A 12,777-nucleotide genomic window follows, 5' to 3' on the forward strand; every position below is an offset into this window, starting at 1 on the left:
TGCAGTTAACGGTCACTTGTGTTTGCTTAAAAATCAAAGTACACATAAAACGGGCACTTTCCAGGCAGTGAAAAGGGGCACCAGGCACAAACTGGGCACATACCAGGCACAAACCGGGCACATACCGGGCACTTTCCGGTCAACAGATTTGGTAAGGGGATTAATTTGAGAGAAAAGAGCAAAAACTTGACAAAAAACTGTACTTATGCAAATTTCAACAATCCAAGTTTGAACAACCCAAAATGAAGTTGTGTGTCAACTACATGTGTACTTGTACTATGGGTCTGATTGCTGTTTACAAGATATTGTGGTGATGTGAAGATATATTAAATACACTATTGTACAGCTTTTATCCTGAATGTATCAGTATGTGTGAGAAATGTATGTGATATACTGGGAACGGTTAACTACGGGTTTTTTGGCAGCCAATTTGTTTCACGCGTAGTCGTCCTAATGAATTATTCATGAGCCCACTACGGCAGTGACACGCTGTCTCATGGACATTGACGCCCGTCAGAAATATATAACGCTATTGCCGCCGTTTCACGCTAGCATTGTCCTAAAGATTCTCTAAATATATAGTATACATATACATGAAAACGTATATGTAAGTATTTTACTTACATATAAAATAAATTACGAAAATTCTGCCAAAATTATGCTGACACAGACAAGCGGTTATGTCCGAATCGCGTACAGCACCACTGCTAATTAAGCCCTGAAACCAATTCGTACCAGAAAAGTAGGGCGTAATTTTAAAATCGAAAACAATACGATTGTTGTTACGATGAACATCCGAACGACTGTCTTTTCTTCCATTTCGTGCGAAAAATGAAAAAATTGAACCGGCGAGTTTTAGGTATTGCAAGTGTGGATGAATGATACGAAAAATTCCCATAGTAAACAATGGTTTTTGCGCCGTCGTCGGTAGCTTGTGGATCGCTTGCTTCAATTTTTTTAGTGTTTCATTCATAAATACAAAAATTCACACCTGAGACCTTGAGATGCCGTACTACAATCGTATCGTTTTCGATTTTTAAATATATGCTTAAATTCTTGTGATTTTACACTTGAACCGCCGTCTGTAGTTCGACAAAAAACACATTGCCCGCGCCCCATAGGAAAACAATGGCGTCTACTATCTGCAAATTCATGGCCGCTATCGTGCCGATCACTTGCTTCAATATATTTATTTCATCAGCTACGAATGTAAAAATCTAAATCCGTAATCTTTAGATGTCGTTCTACAATCGTATCGTTTTCGATTTTTAAATATTGGCTCAAATTATTGTATTTTTACATTTTACCGCCTTCTGTTTTTCGGCAACACACTACTCGCGCCCATAGAAAACAATGGGCGCTGATGATCTACCAGCTTCGCCGCTATTGCCGATCGCTTGTTTCAAAATATTTATTTCACCCGCTTTGAATGTAAAAATCTAAATCTATAATCTTGAGATACTGTACTACAAGGGTGTTATTTTCGATGTTTGGATATTCCGTTAGTTTCGTGTAAATTTACATTTTACTCTCGTGATTTGGCGACGTACGCGTATACGTTACTCCCTCCCGCACCCAGTATTACCGGCTGTAAATTCTTCGCCGCTACCGTGCCGATCGCTTGCCTCAAGATACTTATTTCTTCAGCTATGAATGTAAAAATCTAAATCTATAATCTTAAGATACTGTCCTACAAGGGTATTATTTTCGATGTTTTGCTGTTGCGTTGGTTTTATTTAAATTTACATTTTACTGTCGTGATTCGGCGACGTAATTTATTACTCCCAAGCCCATACAAATACAATGGCATATTTACCGGCTGTGATTATTCACCGGTCCCGAATCAATCGCTCGCTTGGAGATTATTATTCCTTCAGCTATTGACTTTAAAAAAATACACAAATAATCTTGATGTTGTGCACTTCAATTGTATGGTTTAAGATTTTTGAAGTTTTGCTTTAATTTTTTAAAGTTTACATTGTTACAGACGCAAGTAATTCAGCGCCTTACATGCAGAATACCCTATAGATAACAACGGCGTTTTCACCGGCTGCAATGCTTTACCGTCCCCATTTACATCGCTCGCCTCTTTATGCTTATTGCTGCCACTATGTAAATAAAAAATTACACATATTATCTGGAGATAATATGCTGCCATTGTGTGGTTTTCGATTTTTGAATGCATACATAATTTGTTCATTTTTTGCATTTGTATTGCTGGTGTTCGGCGACATCAACATGCGTTGCGCGATATTGTAAACATTGACTGTATAATCAGTCTGCAGGTGTATTTCAATAATCCGACATATCTTGGGAAGTATATCTAGCAAAAAGAAATACAGCAGTATCATTTTCTACTTTTCGTCTCCTGTATTTACTGCTGTTTTTAGATATATAAGTACTATAACTCGATAATTGCAGCTTCTCTTTCTGGCGCCGCCATCTTGAAAATCTGTTGCTATTGACAATAGCAATGGCAGAGCTTAACGATGGCGGCGCTGCACTGAACAATTAGAAGGCCTTTTTCCCGTAGTGATATAATTGCGTTTGAGTGATGTTGTGATGTTTCTGTGTACTATGATATTGAACAGTGTACTACAAACTGAAATTGATGATTTGATAATTCTGTTGCTTTTTGTTGTCTTGCAGTTTTTGGAAACCAAAATTTGTCACGGTAAGTGTTGCTGATAGCTACAGCTCAGTCTCCTGCAGGCAAAGCGAGAAACAGGATGCAAATGTATCAATTAAACCTTAAGATATTTCCAGTTTACATTGTATCAATATACAAATGTATCAATTAAACCTTAAGATATTTCCAGTTTACATTGTGTCATCTTCATGTTAATTCAGCTGATTAATTGTAATAAATTGCATTGATTGTAAGGGCTTGAAAAGTTATCTGTGCTAGTATTACACTGAATGATGTAATGAACAGGACAGGCATGTTTATTTAGGCCATCGTTTAATCGGTTGAGGAAGATGCATTGGCACTGTTTGTCTCTTTGTCTGTGATAATAGCAACTGTGGATGATCACAGCAAAATAGCTGTAAGGAGTGTTTACACTATTGACTGCACATAGGCCTTAGTGTATTGCATGTAATTAGTTCCAGAGACCAGCTCTGGAACTGTTAGTTTTTGCTCACTTTCCTTCTCTCTTTCTTTCTTTCTTTCTTTCTTTCTTTCTTTCTTTCTTTCTTTCTTTCTTTCTTTCTTTCTTTCTTTCTTTCTTTCTTTGTTCTTTCTCTATTTCCGGTATTACTACCATAGAACATGCTACACATAAATTTTACCTTAAATACCCAGAATGCATTGCAACACGCTTATGACGTCATCGCTCAGCTCGGACGGGTATTACGGGCATTTCTTGTTTGTTTATTTATTTTTTATTTTGCATTGCTCAACTATCATATTGCGTTCAGCTGTTAATAATTCTAGCTTTCTTCGCTTTGTTTTTTGTTGCTCTTTGATTTATTTTTCTCTAAATACTCGCCGTACGTGGCGCTATACTGTTTCGCCCGAATGCTCATGGGTTGAATGAGATTAACAATGGCGGCGGATACGATCGCTTCGCTCGCATAGAGAGAAAAAAGTAGGCTTTCCGTAATTTTACAAGCGCGGCTGGGCACATCGTGTACCTAGGCGAGGTGGGTGTGCTCGAAAACGAAGATCAATGCAAAATTTGGATTAAAAATCGGTTGTTTTGGCGGAAAAACTGCCCGCCGTATTTCTGAGGAGCCACCAGCGGTTTTTCCTATATCAGTCTGCGGGCTGTGGAAGAGAAGCTGGTTGCTTGGTTTGCTGTCTGGCTGGTAAGAGGCATTTTCCAGGATGAATATTACGAGTTTCTTGCTGAGGTGGGAAAGGATGTACGATCCGACGAGTTCACATATCTCAGCTCCGTCAAAACTCCCCATGGTTATGTCAAACATGTCTTCTGAGTTTCTCTTGGTCCATACGGAATCATTGTTGAACAGTACGGATTTTCTGAGTGCATTATGATTTCTTCTTCTTCGTCGGAGATGACGGTGTATTTCCATGGGTGATGGATAGCTTCTGTTAACAATTTCTTTGTGATTGACGGGTAGAATTCTATAATGTCAAAGGCGATGAAACTTTTGCTTGCTTTCTGTTGAATGCTTTTGAACCAGTTTATGACATTTGACGTTTTTCCATTGATTTAGATTGGTTTTGGAGAGTACATCTTGGTTAATGCGGTCAAGAATTGTCTTGCTTATGGTGCCGATTTCTGCTTTGGATGGATTGATGAGCCTGCAGGTTGGCTTGTTTGTGAAATTGTCCTTGTGGTCTTTTAGGGTGATGAAAGCTTCTTTCTTTGCTATTGTTTTAACCCTATCTTCAATGTGTAGCTTTTCGGTGATGGATTTGGCTGCCTTGTCGATTTCTTGGATGCTATCATCGTTCACTTTTTTGTATGATTTGGTGGTGTTCTCGCAGGAGTTTATCGTAATATTCTTTGGATGTTTTGTAGAAGTTTGTGGTTTTGTCGGCCGGGATGATAAGTTTATCAGTATTTCTAAGCATTTTCGAGTCTTATTTGAGTCGTTTTTGGAAATCGCATTTGACATCACGGAATTCCACATTTTCTACCATTTCCGGACGTCGTCTTCAAAGGCCTTCATCTCGTCGATTTGGGGTGGGTACTTACTGGTTTTAAAGCAAATGTTTCCCTCCTCTCTTCGGTGTCTTCTGTCTTTTTGAGGAAGTGTAGTACTTTCTCGATCAACCATTTCTTGTATTCCTTCACAGATGGTATTGGGATGTTTTTCATTGAATATCCGAAGTTTACTTGTTCCATGTTGGATGCCAGTCTTGACTGTAGTGCTCGACTCTACTTGGGAGCAGTTTACGAAAATGGTTTGCTTGTCAATACAGGCAAAGTATAGTGCTCAATGCATTTCTGCAGGGCGGTAATACTGAGGATCTAGGAACTTGTAGTTGTCACTCTACAGGCTGTTTCATGCGCTAAGCAATCATCAGGAGTGAGAATATGGCGGGAAGGGGACTGTTTATATTGTGTTGCAGGTGAGTATGCATATTCAAATAAGCAGATGCGGCCAATGGCAGGTCAGTTATTAATGAGGAGGAATTTGCTGCGGTGTCTGCATTTTGAGAGGAATTCTCATCGTTTGTTGCCATGCGCCCACAATCCTGGAACAAATACCTACCTCAGTGGCAGAAGAGCATATCTAGACAATCCTTGTAAAGCAACATTCAAGAAAGCAGCCCCGACTTCGTAAAGGCCCTGAAAACAAAGTGGACACACATACAAAATGAAGTACGAGCCCCCGTCACCAAGCAACGAAAACAAAAGACAACGAAGCAGACGAATCATTTGGTACAACCCCCCGTTCAACAAGGCAGTGAAAACCAACATCGGCAGAAAATTCCTGAACTTGATTAAGACCCACTTTCCAGACGGCCACCATCTACACAAGCTCTTCAACAAAAACAACGTAAAAGTAAGCTACAGTTGCTCCAGAAATATGGGCAGCATAATCAAAGCCCACAACAACCAAATACTACATAAAGACAGGGAACAAGAAAAGTTGTGCAACTGCCGCAAAAAAGACGATTGTCCACTTTCAGGAAACTGCCTCACCTCTTCAGTAATATACAAAGCCACTGTCACCACAAACAACGATCAGAAACACTACATTGGACTCACGGACTCAACCTTCAAACAAAGATACACGTATCACAAGTACACATTCAAAACACCCAAGCACAGAAATAGCACAGAACTCTCAAAATTCATATGGAAACTCAAAGACAACAACAGAAACTACGATATCAAATGGTCAATTATCGACAGAGCTCCCCCCTATTCTAAAACCAAACGCTGCAACCTTTGCATACAGAAAAACTCCATAGAATTTATTCAGACAGCAAATCAACATTCAACAAATGATGAGAATTCCTCTCAAAATGCAGACACCGCAGCAAATTCCTCCTCATTAATAACTGACCTGCCATTGGCCGCATCAACTTATTTGAATATGCATACTCACGTGCAACACAATATAAACAGTCCCATTCCCGCAATATCCTCACTCCTGATGATTGCTTAGCGCATGAAACAGCCTGTAGAGTGACAACTACAAGTTCCTAGATTCTCAGTATTACCGCCCTGCAGAAATGCATTGAGCACTATACTTTGCCTGCATTGACAAATAATCCATTTTCGTATATATATATATATATATATATATATATATATATATATATATATATATATATATATATATATATATATATATATATATATATATATATATATGTGTGTGTGTGTGTGTGTGTGTGTGCGTTTGTGTACTAGTACTATCGAGACCATGTAGTAAGGAATTCACGTACTTATCGAGACCAGACTTGCGTAATAAAGCCAAAAGCCCTGGCTTTATAATGTTAGCCTTCCAATGGCCTAAGAACTGCCTAAATAGTGCTTACTAACGTTTTTATCGACTGGCCTCATTTTTCTACGCACCGGGAAAATGAGTGTGAAATTTTGTGTGTGAGGTGCGTGCCTCGCCAGGATCTACGCACCCGTAGTTTGCCTGAACGAGCGCCACCATTCGACAACGGTGATGTCAACACGTCCGCCATATTGCTATACTGCTTGCAAGCGTACAGTTCGACACGTCTGGGATCTGCCTCTCCTGCGCTGTGTGGTGTGCTTGTGGGACACGTCGTAGGTCCAAAGAGCTTCTTTCGTTACAGGTTAGTACAACCATCATATTTAACTTGAACTAATGTTGAAAATTTCGCCGATTTTGCTTTTTTAATTAAATATGTGCCACCAGCTCTCAACCAGCGATCGATGACTCCTGACCAGCGCGATCAAGTTTAGTAGGGGTACAATTTCGGTGAACAATTTTGTCAGAAAAATAACTGAGTTTATCTCATTTTTGTCCGTTATAGCAAAGTTTGATACCCGATGTGTATGTCTATATACGAGGAACTGCTCGATGTTGCATGGTCATCATTTGAGCACAGTTCTGTGACAGAACTAGCTTCTAAATATAGGACAATGCGCGCGACATTGGCACTTTGCATCAAAATGCAGACAACTTTGCTTCGGTTCATTCTGCGGCTATGTCTCAACTTGATGCAGGAGTTGCAAGCATTTTATATGCTTGCTTGCAGTGTTAATGTCGTCGGTTTCGATAGACACCAAGCCCAGTTTTCAACATTGTCATATTGCCAGTACAGTCTGAGTGTTTTGTCTAAATTTGCAGACAAATGCCGATTTGTATATGGTCGATGTATACTCTGACTTAAGCAATTACCATGTTGGACTAAATCACATTTATTTCTATGCAATACACTGTAAAACTCAACAGATTTTGAAACTAAAGTTGAACAGTATTTACGGGGGTTTCGTTAAAAGCCGGCCACCGGTCATACGGCCGCCTGTTATTACCTGAAAATCGTGTAATTGTTGTGCTTCCTACAGAAATGAATAGCTAGTAACAAACAGCATGTCGCCAATCTCATTTTTGTCCGTAATAGCAAAGTTTGATACCCGATGTGTATGTCTATATACGAGGAACTGCTCGATGTTGCATGGTCATCATTTGAGCACAGTTCTGTGACAGAACTAGCTTCTAAATATAGGACAATGCGCGCGACATTGGCACTTTGCATCAAAATGCAGACAACTTTGCTTCGGTTCATTCTGCGGCTATGTCTCAACTTGATGCAGGAGTTGCAAGCATTTTATATGCTTGCTTGCAGTGTTAATGTCGTCGGTTTCGATAGACACCAAGCCCAGTTTTCAACATTGTCATATTGCCAGTACAGTCTGAGTGTTTTGTCTAAATTTGCAGACAAATGCCGATTTGTATATGGTCGATGTATACTCTGACTTAAGCAATTACCATGTTGGACTAAATCACATTTATTTCTATGCAATACACTGTAAAACTCAACAGATTTTGAAACTAAAGTTGAACAGTATTTACGGGGGTTTCGTTAAAAGCCGGCCACCGGTCATACGGCCGCCTGTTATTACCTGAAAATCGTGTAATTGTTGTGCTTCCTACAGAAATGAATAGCTAGTAACAAACAGCATGTCGCCAAAAGCTTACAATGATCTGTATCCTTAATGTCTAATTACTTGTTTTTCAACACTTTTGGGGTGTTTTCAATGAAAATTTTGTGTTCATTCGTTCGCATTTGTCGATCGCGCAATGCCTCGCTAAGCTTACAGCACTAGGTACCGCCAGTACCGCACGGAATCACAGGCGCTCCTTAGCTGGGTCGTCTGCTAAGTAGATCGATTTTCGGATCGATCTATTGATCCCGTAGTCGATATGCCCGCCACTGCAACCTAAATAGGTTAACCTAATTAGGTTGCAGTGGCGGGCATATCGACTACGGGATCAATAGATCGATCCGAAAATCGATCTACTTAGCAGACGACCCAGCTAAGGAGCGCCTGTGCACGGAATACGTCGATACAACGTACACAGCTGGCTGGAGGTTAGAGGTCATTGAGCTTGTGCCATAACGCAACATTGCCTCGGCCATGAGATGTGAGTGAAGTGATTCAGTTGGGTCGAAATGGAGAAATACAGACAGGTTGATGACGAAAGGTACAGTTACGTTTATGGCAATTTCTCAGATCATATTGATACTTATGCGGCGTTTTATGAATATTTATCAGGAAATGTTTCTTCTGAATGCATCAGCATTCGCCCCTACAGCGATCCACTAGCCTAGGGTTGTAAAATGTAAACAACACCTTGGCATTGGTGGTCGACGTTCGCTCTCGGATTTTAATTATTTTCTTTACGTTTGACTTGCCTTAACTCCGTGGGCATATAAATATCAAAACTGAATAAATGAAGGTGTAAACTTCAGCAGACTGTGACGTTTAGCGGTTGGCTGTAGCACAGTCGTCATACACGGCAATGCAGGAAGTCCGGAAATGGAATAAACCGGCCATGGCTGCTATAGCCTTCACCTATCGCTAAAGTTCGAAGACTGCTTTCCTGCATCAAAAGCCGCAATAATTCATTCAAAAAACCCCGCATCGATGGCTTCCAATACATCTCTGAATTCATATCTTGTATGCTTTTTGTGTTGAAGACGATGCATTTTTGAGTGTGGTTTCCAAAAAACGAACACTTTCATAAAACGAACACTTTTTTACAACAGCTGCCGTTGATGATTTTAAAGTAGATCCAGGCTGTCTAATGTTGGTCCCTGATCCTTTGAAAAATGTAAATAAAGTAGAAATGCGGAGCGACTGAGGGCTAGTGTACTAAGGTCAAAGTCAAAATTCATAGAAATTTTCATTCTGTTCTACCAACAATCACTTGAAATGACTATTTTCAGTGGTAAACCATAGAGGAAAACTGCATCCTAAATTGTACAAGTGAGATAACAATAGCTGCTAAAGTTCTTTGGCTGGATGCAGATTCCTTTGTACAGGGTTCAAAATACCCGGTGGTCATGCGTCAAAAGACCACCAATTATCTCATTTGGACCACAAGATTCTGTTGTGGGTGGTCAATGTTGACCACCAAATTTTCGGAGGTCACACTAGTGCTGCAAAGCTGTAAGTCTTACATTCCTCTCACAGTTTATTGCTAGGAGTATCCAGAAACAATATATTATCCTCAGAGATAGATATAGCAGTTATCTAGTACACATCTTGTCTGTTCAATCACAGTCCCTCCACTTTGGTTTAATGTCAGTCCTTCAACCCCACTCCAATCTACCCAAGTGAGGCGTTCCTTTGGATAGACAATGTCTCTCTTTGTTTTACTGTTTACTGCCATGATTATTGTGATTAAGTCTGCAAATGTTGCATAACATCTCATTGTACAAAACTCTGACAAAACTTCATAAGTCAAAAAAATGCAATAATTGTCATGTTATCAGCAGTAATTGTCATTTCTTGATTACTCAGTTTGTACTTCTGTCAAAACTTACAGTCAGTCAGTCACTCATGCACTCATTTCAAGTTGTGAAAATACTGAAAATTTTCTAGTGGATTTTACTTGGCATGCAACATAGACCAACATAACAGAGTAGCAGCGTAGTGGAATGGTTCCAGAACAAGATGTCAGCCCACTATTCACCCCTATGGACCCTGACCTCCACAAGAATTACACTCTGACAATGACAATTATTTTTGACCACCAGAATTTTGCAATTGACCACCAAAATTTGAATCTGGTGGTCAAACTTGACCACCAAACAAAAAAATAAATTTTGAACCCTGTTTGTAGATGATCATAATGACATATTTCTGTAAGCAATGCTTGAAATAAAACTTGTAACTTACCGTTTGTGGTTGATGAGCTGTTTTGTCCAGTTTGTAAAAAGCTAATTTGGAACCGTGTATTGGTGGGTGAGGGGTGGGGGTACGTACCAAACATCCACATGTTTGGTGGTTGGTATGGCTTGGCCCCCTGTAATTTTCATATGGCCCCCTGTTTCAAAACTTAGTGAAACCCCTGCATTGTCTTTTGCAAAATCTTTTTTTAATATCACCATGATTGCTATAATACAAGAGGTCCAATTGATGGCTTTAAAATATTGGTTTCAAAAAGTCTGTTGTTGAAAGGGGTATTGACATTGAAATTGACAGTTTATAAAGCTCAGCTGATAGATAGCACACAGCCATCTGTGTTTATACAAGAGATGAAGTATAACGGTATGTTCACTGCGGCCCAGCAGCGCCCTGTTTTGTCCAATGCTTCACAGAGCGCGTATACCTATATTGGGGTCATGACTGAGGTCATTTTCCGTAGTTACTGTAAATCAATATGGCGGCGCCCATGTTAGTCATCGCTACAGCTGTCAAGCGTAAGCTACGCAACGCAAAGTTTGAGCTTATGAGAATTAAGCAAGGGCGATTTCCATTGTGACCTACCGGTACATGGCCTTTTCGATGAACTAGATGCCAATGTTGACCCTGCAATCAAGAAACATGATAAAATCACAGCTGACAAGGTAAAGCTCCACCAGATAGAGGTGTACCCAATATTTGAGTGTGAAATGAGACATTGGCGATCAGCAGTGACCCAGAAATTGAAACCCTCTTGCTCAATGCGGAATCCATGGAAGGGAACCTTCAGCAGAAATATCCCAGCAGAAGTGTTTGAGCTCATTCGGCTGTATTCAACCCGCAATGCAATGCGCATTGAAGAGTCTGAAACACCGTGTACAGTAACTCTGAAATTTACCTGGTTGCATGAACAAAGTCAACTATCCTTGGCCGTGGAGCCAGCTACGAAAATCAGCAGCTGTTACTGAGGTCAGCGAAGGCTCAGCATATGGAAGTTATCTGTACCGATGACAAGCCCATGATCGTGCGGTATAGGAAGACATCAGAAACAGCGACGATCAACTTCCACTATGGCTGTTGGAACAAACATGGGGTTCCTCAACATGTTTGAATGGTGAATTGTCCTGGAGAAATTTTGAACTGCTGAGGTTTGACGTTCTTGTTCAAGTTTTGAAATAATTTCATAGCAGTGAAGAGTTCACATTTTTTTGGCCTTTTTTCAAAGCATGAAATCAGCAGATGTTTCTGCACATGTTCAATCATACAGAAATAAAAGAAAAAAACAATTTGATATTTCATCAAAGTTTGTGATCTTTATTACTTTGCTTGAAAGTTAACTGTGGCATACAGTAAATTACAGTCCATATTCCTTACATACAATGGTGGTTTCAGAATGAAAGGCATCCTAAATATTAACAAGATAACTTGTCAATAAAAAACACTACATGCATTTATTTCTTGACCATTGGTCAAACATGTATTCAAGTATCACCTCTTTGAAAGCTCTGCTGCAATGTTCAACTCAGCAAATGAAGTGAACTTTTGCAGTCCCATGAAGAAATTTTTTTAAACTAAATTTTACAAATTCAGACTTTACAATTCAATTAAAATGCAGCCAAAATATTAAAATTACATTACTTCAAAAACCTTTGGATATAGGCTCAGCAGTGATTGTGAAACTAAATTATGATCTCACTTAATTCTAAAAAATTGAAATTCTTTGATATATTTATCAAACCACAAAGATCATTCTCAGACAAAAACTGAATTCAATCTTACACTTAACTGTTTAAAAATTTCATTCTCAGCTGTTTATGATTTTCTAATAATCCTACAAAATGTTTAACAATTAGCTTCTAACTTATATAGGCAAAACTTATCAACATCTTTGTATACCTATTATATCCATTCAAATTTACACTGTGAAGGCATGCACAATTTTACATCCAAAGCTCATCACTTCAATGTATTTTTCAGAATTTTACTTATTTTCCCACTCACTGCAGACCGTTTAATTTCCCCCATAAATTTGCAGCTGCAAATTTCACAAGATTCAGAGGAACACTGCTTCTCATTGCCACAAAAACAGTAACTCGGGTCATCATAATATCTGTCTGGAATATATTTGGCATTCTCTATGGCTTTCAATCCCATATGACCCCCCCTATAATTATCAGAACAGGGGTCTTGTGTGTGTAGCCAATACAGTAGTACGTATTCATGCCTGAATATGAGAGACCATCTGTTCTGGGGTGTTGAATTACAACTGTATTCAAGTAAGCGCAAATGCTTGGCTTCTCTTCCCTCCATTGTATTAAGACCCAACCCCATATTGAACTTCCTTTGTAACGTTCTACTTTTTGCATGAAGCACTGTACTTTCCAACAACAGTGAGTGTCTAACTGTATCTCGAAGTCCTCAACATGTCCGCCGAACACAGACAATTCTTGCTGCTTCT

General features: G+C 39.4%; 1 protein-coding gene and 1 long non-coding RNA gene across 2 annotated transcripts in view; both read left to right on the forward strand.

Moving 5' to 3' along the window:
* The first annotated feature begins 2,545 nt into the window (after positions 1–2,545).
* Positions 2,546–12,777, forward strand: part of LOC139140034 (uncharacterized) — a 60,911-nt gene continuing 50,679 nt past the window's right edge. The window contains exon 1 of the mRNA XM_070709026.1: positions 2,546–2,674. The gene's annotated coding sequence lies outside the window, so the exon portion shown is untranslated. The remainder of the gene's footprint in view (positions 2,675–12,777) is intronic.
* The window catches only part of LOC139140033 (uncharacterized), a 42,912-nt gene continuing 38,632 nt past the window's right edge, over positions 8,498–12,777 (forward strand). The window contains exon 1 of the long non-coding RNA XR_011553933.1: positions 8,498–8,613. This is a non-coding gene — a long non-coding RNA (uncharacterized lncRNA). The remainder of the gene's footprint in view (positions 8,614–12,777) is intronic.

Source organism: Ptychodera flava, chromosome 9, assembly GCF_041260155.1.
Source record: "Ptychodera flava strain L36383 chromosome 9, AS_Pfla_20210202, whole genome shotgun sequence".
Classification (NCBI taxonomy): Eukaryota; Metazoa; Hemichordata; class Enteropneusta; family Ptychoderidae; genus Ptychodera; species Ptychodera flava.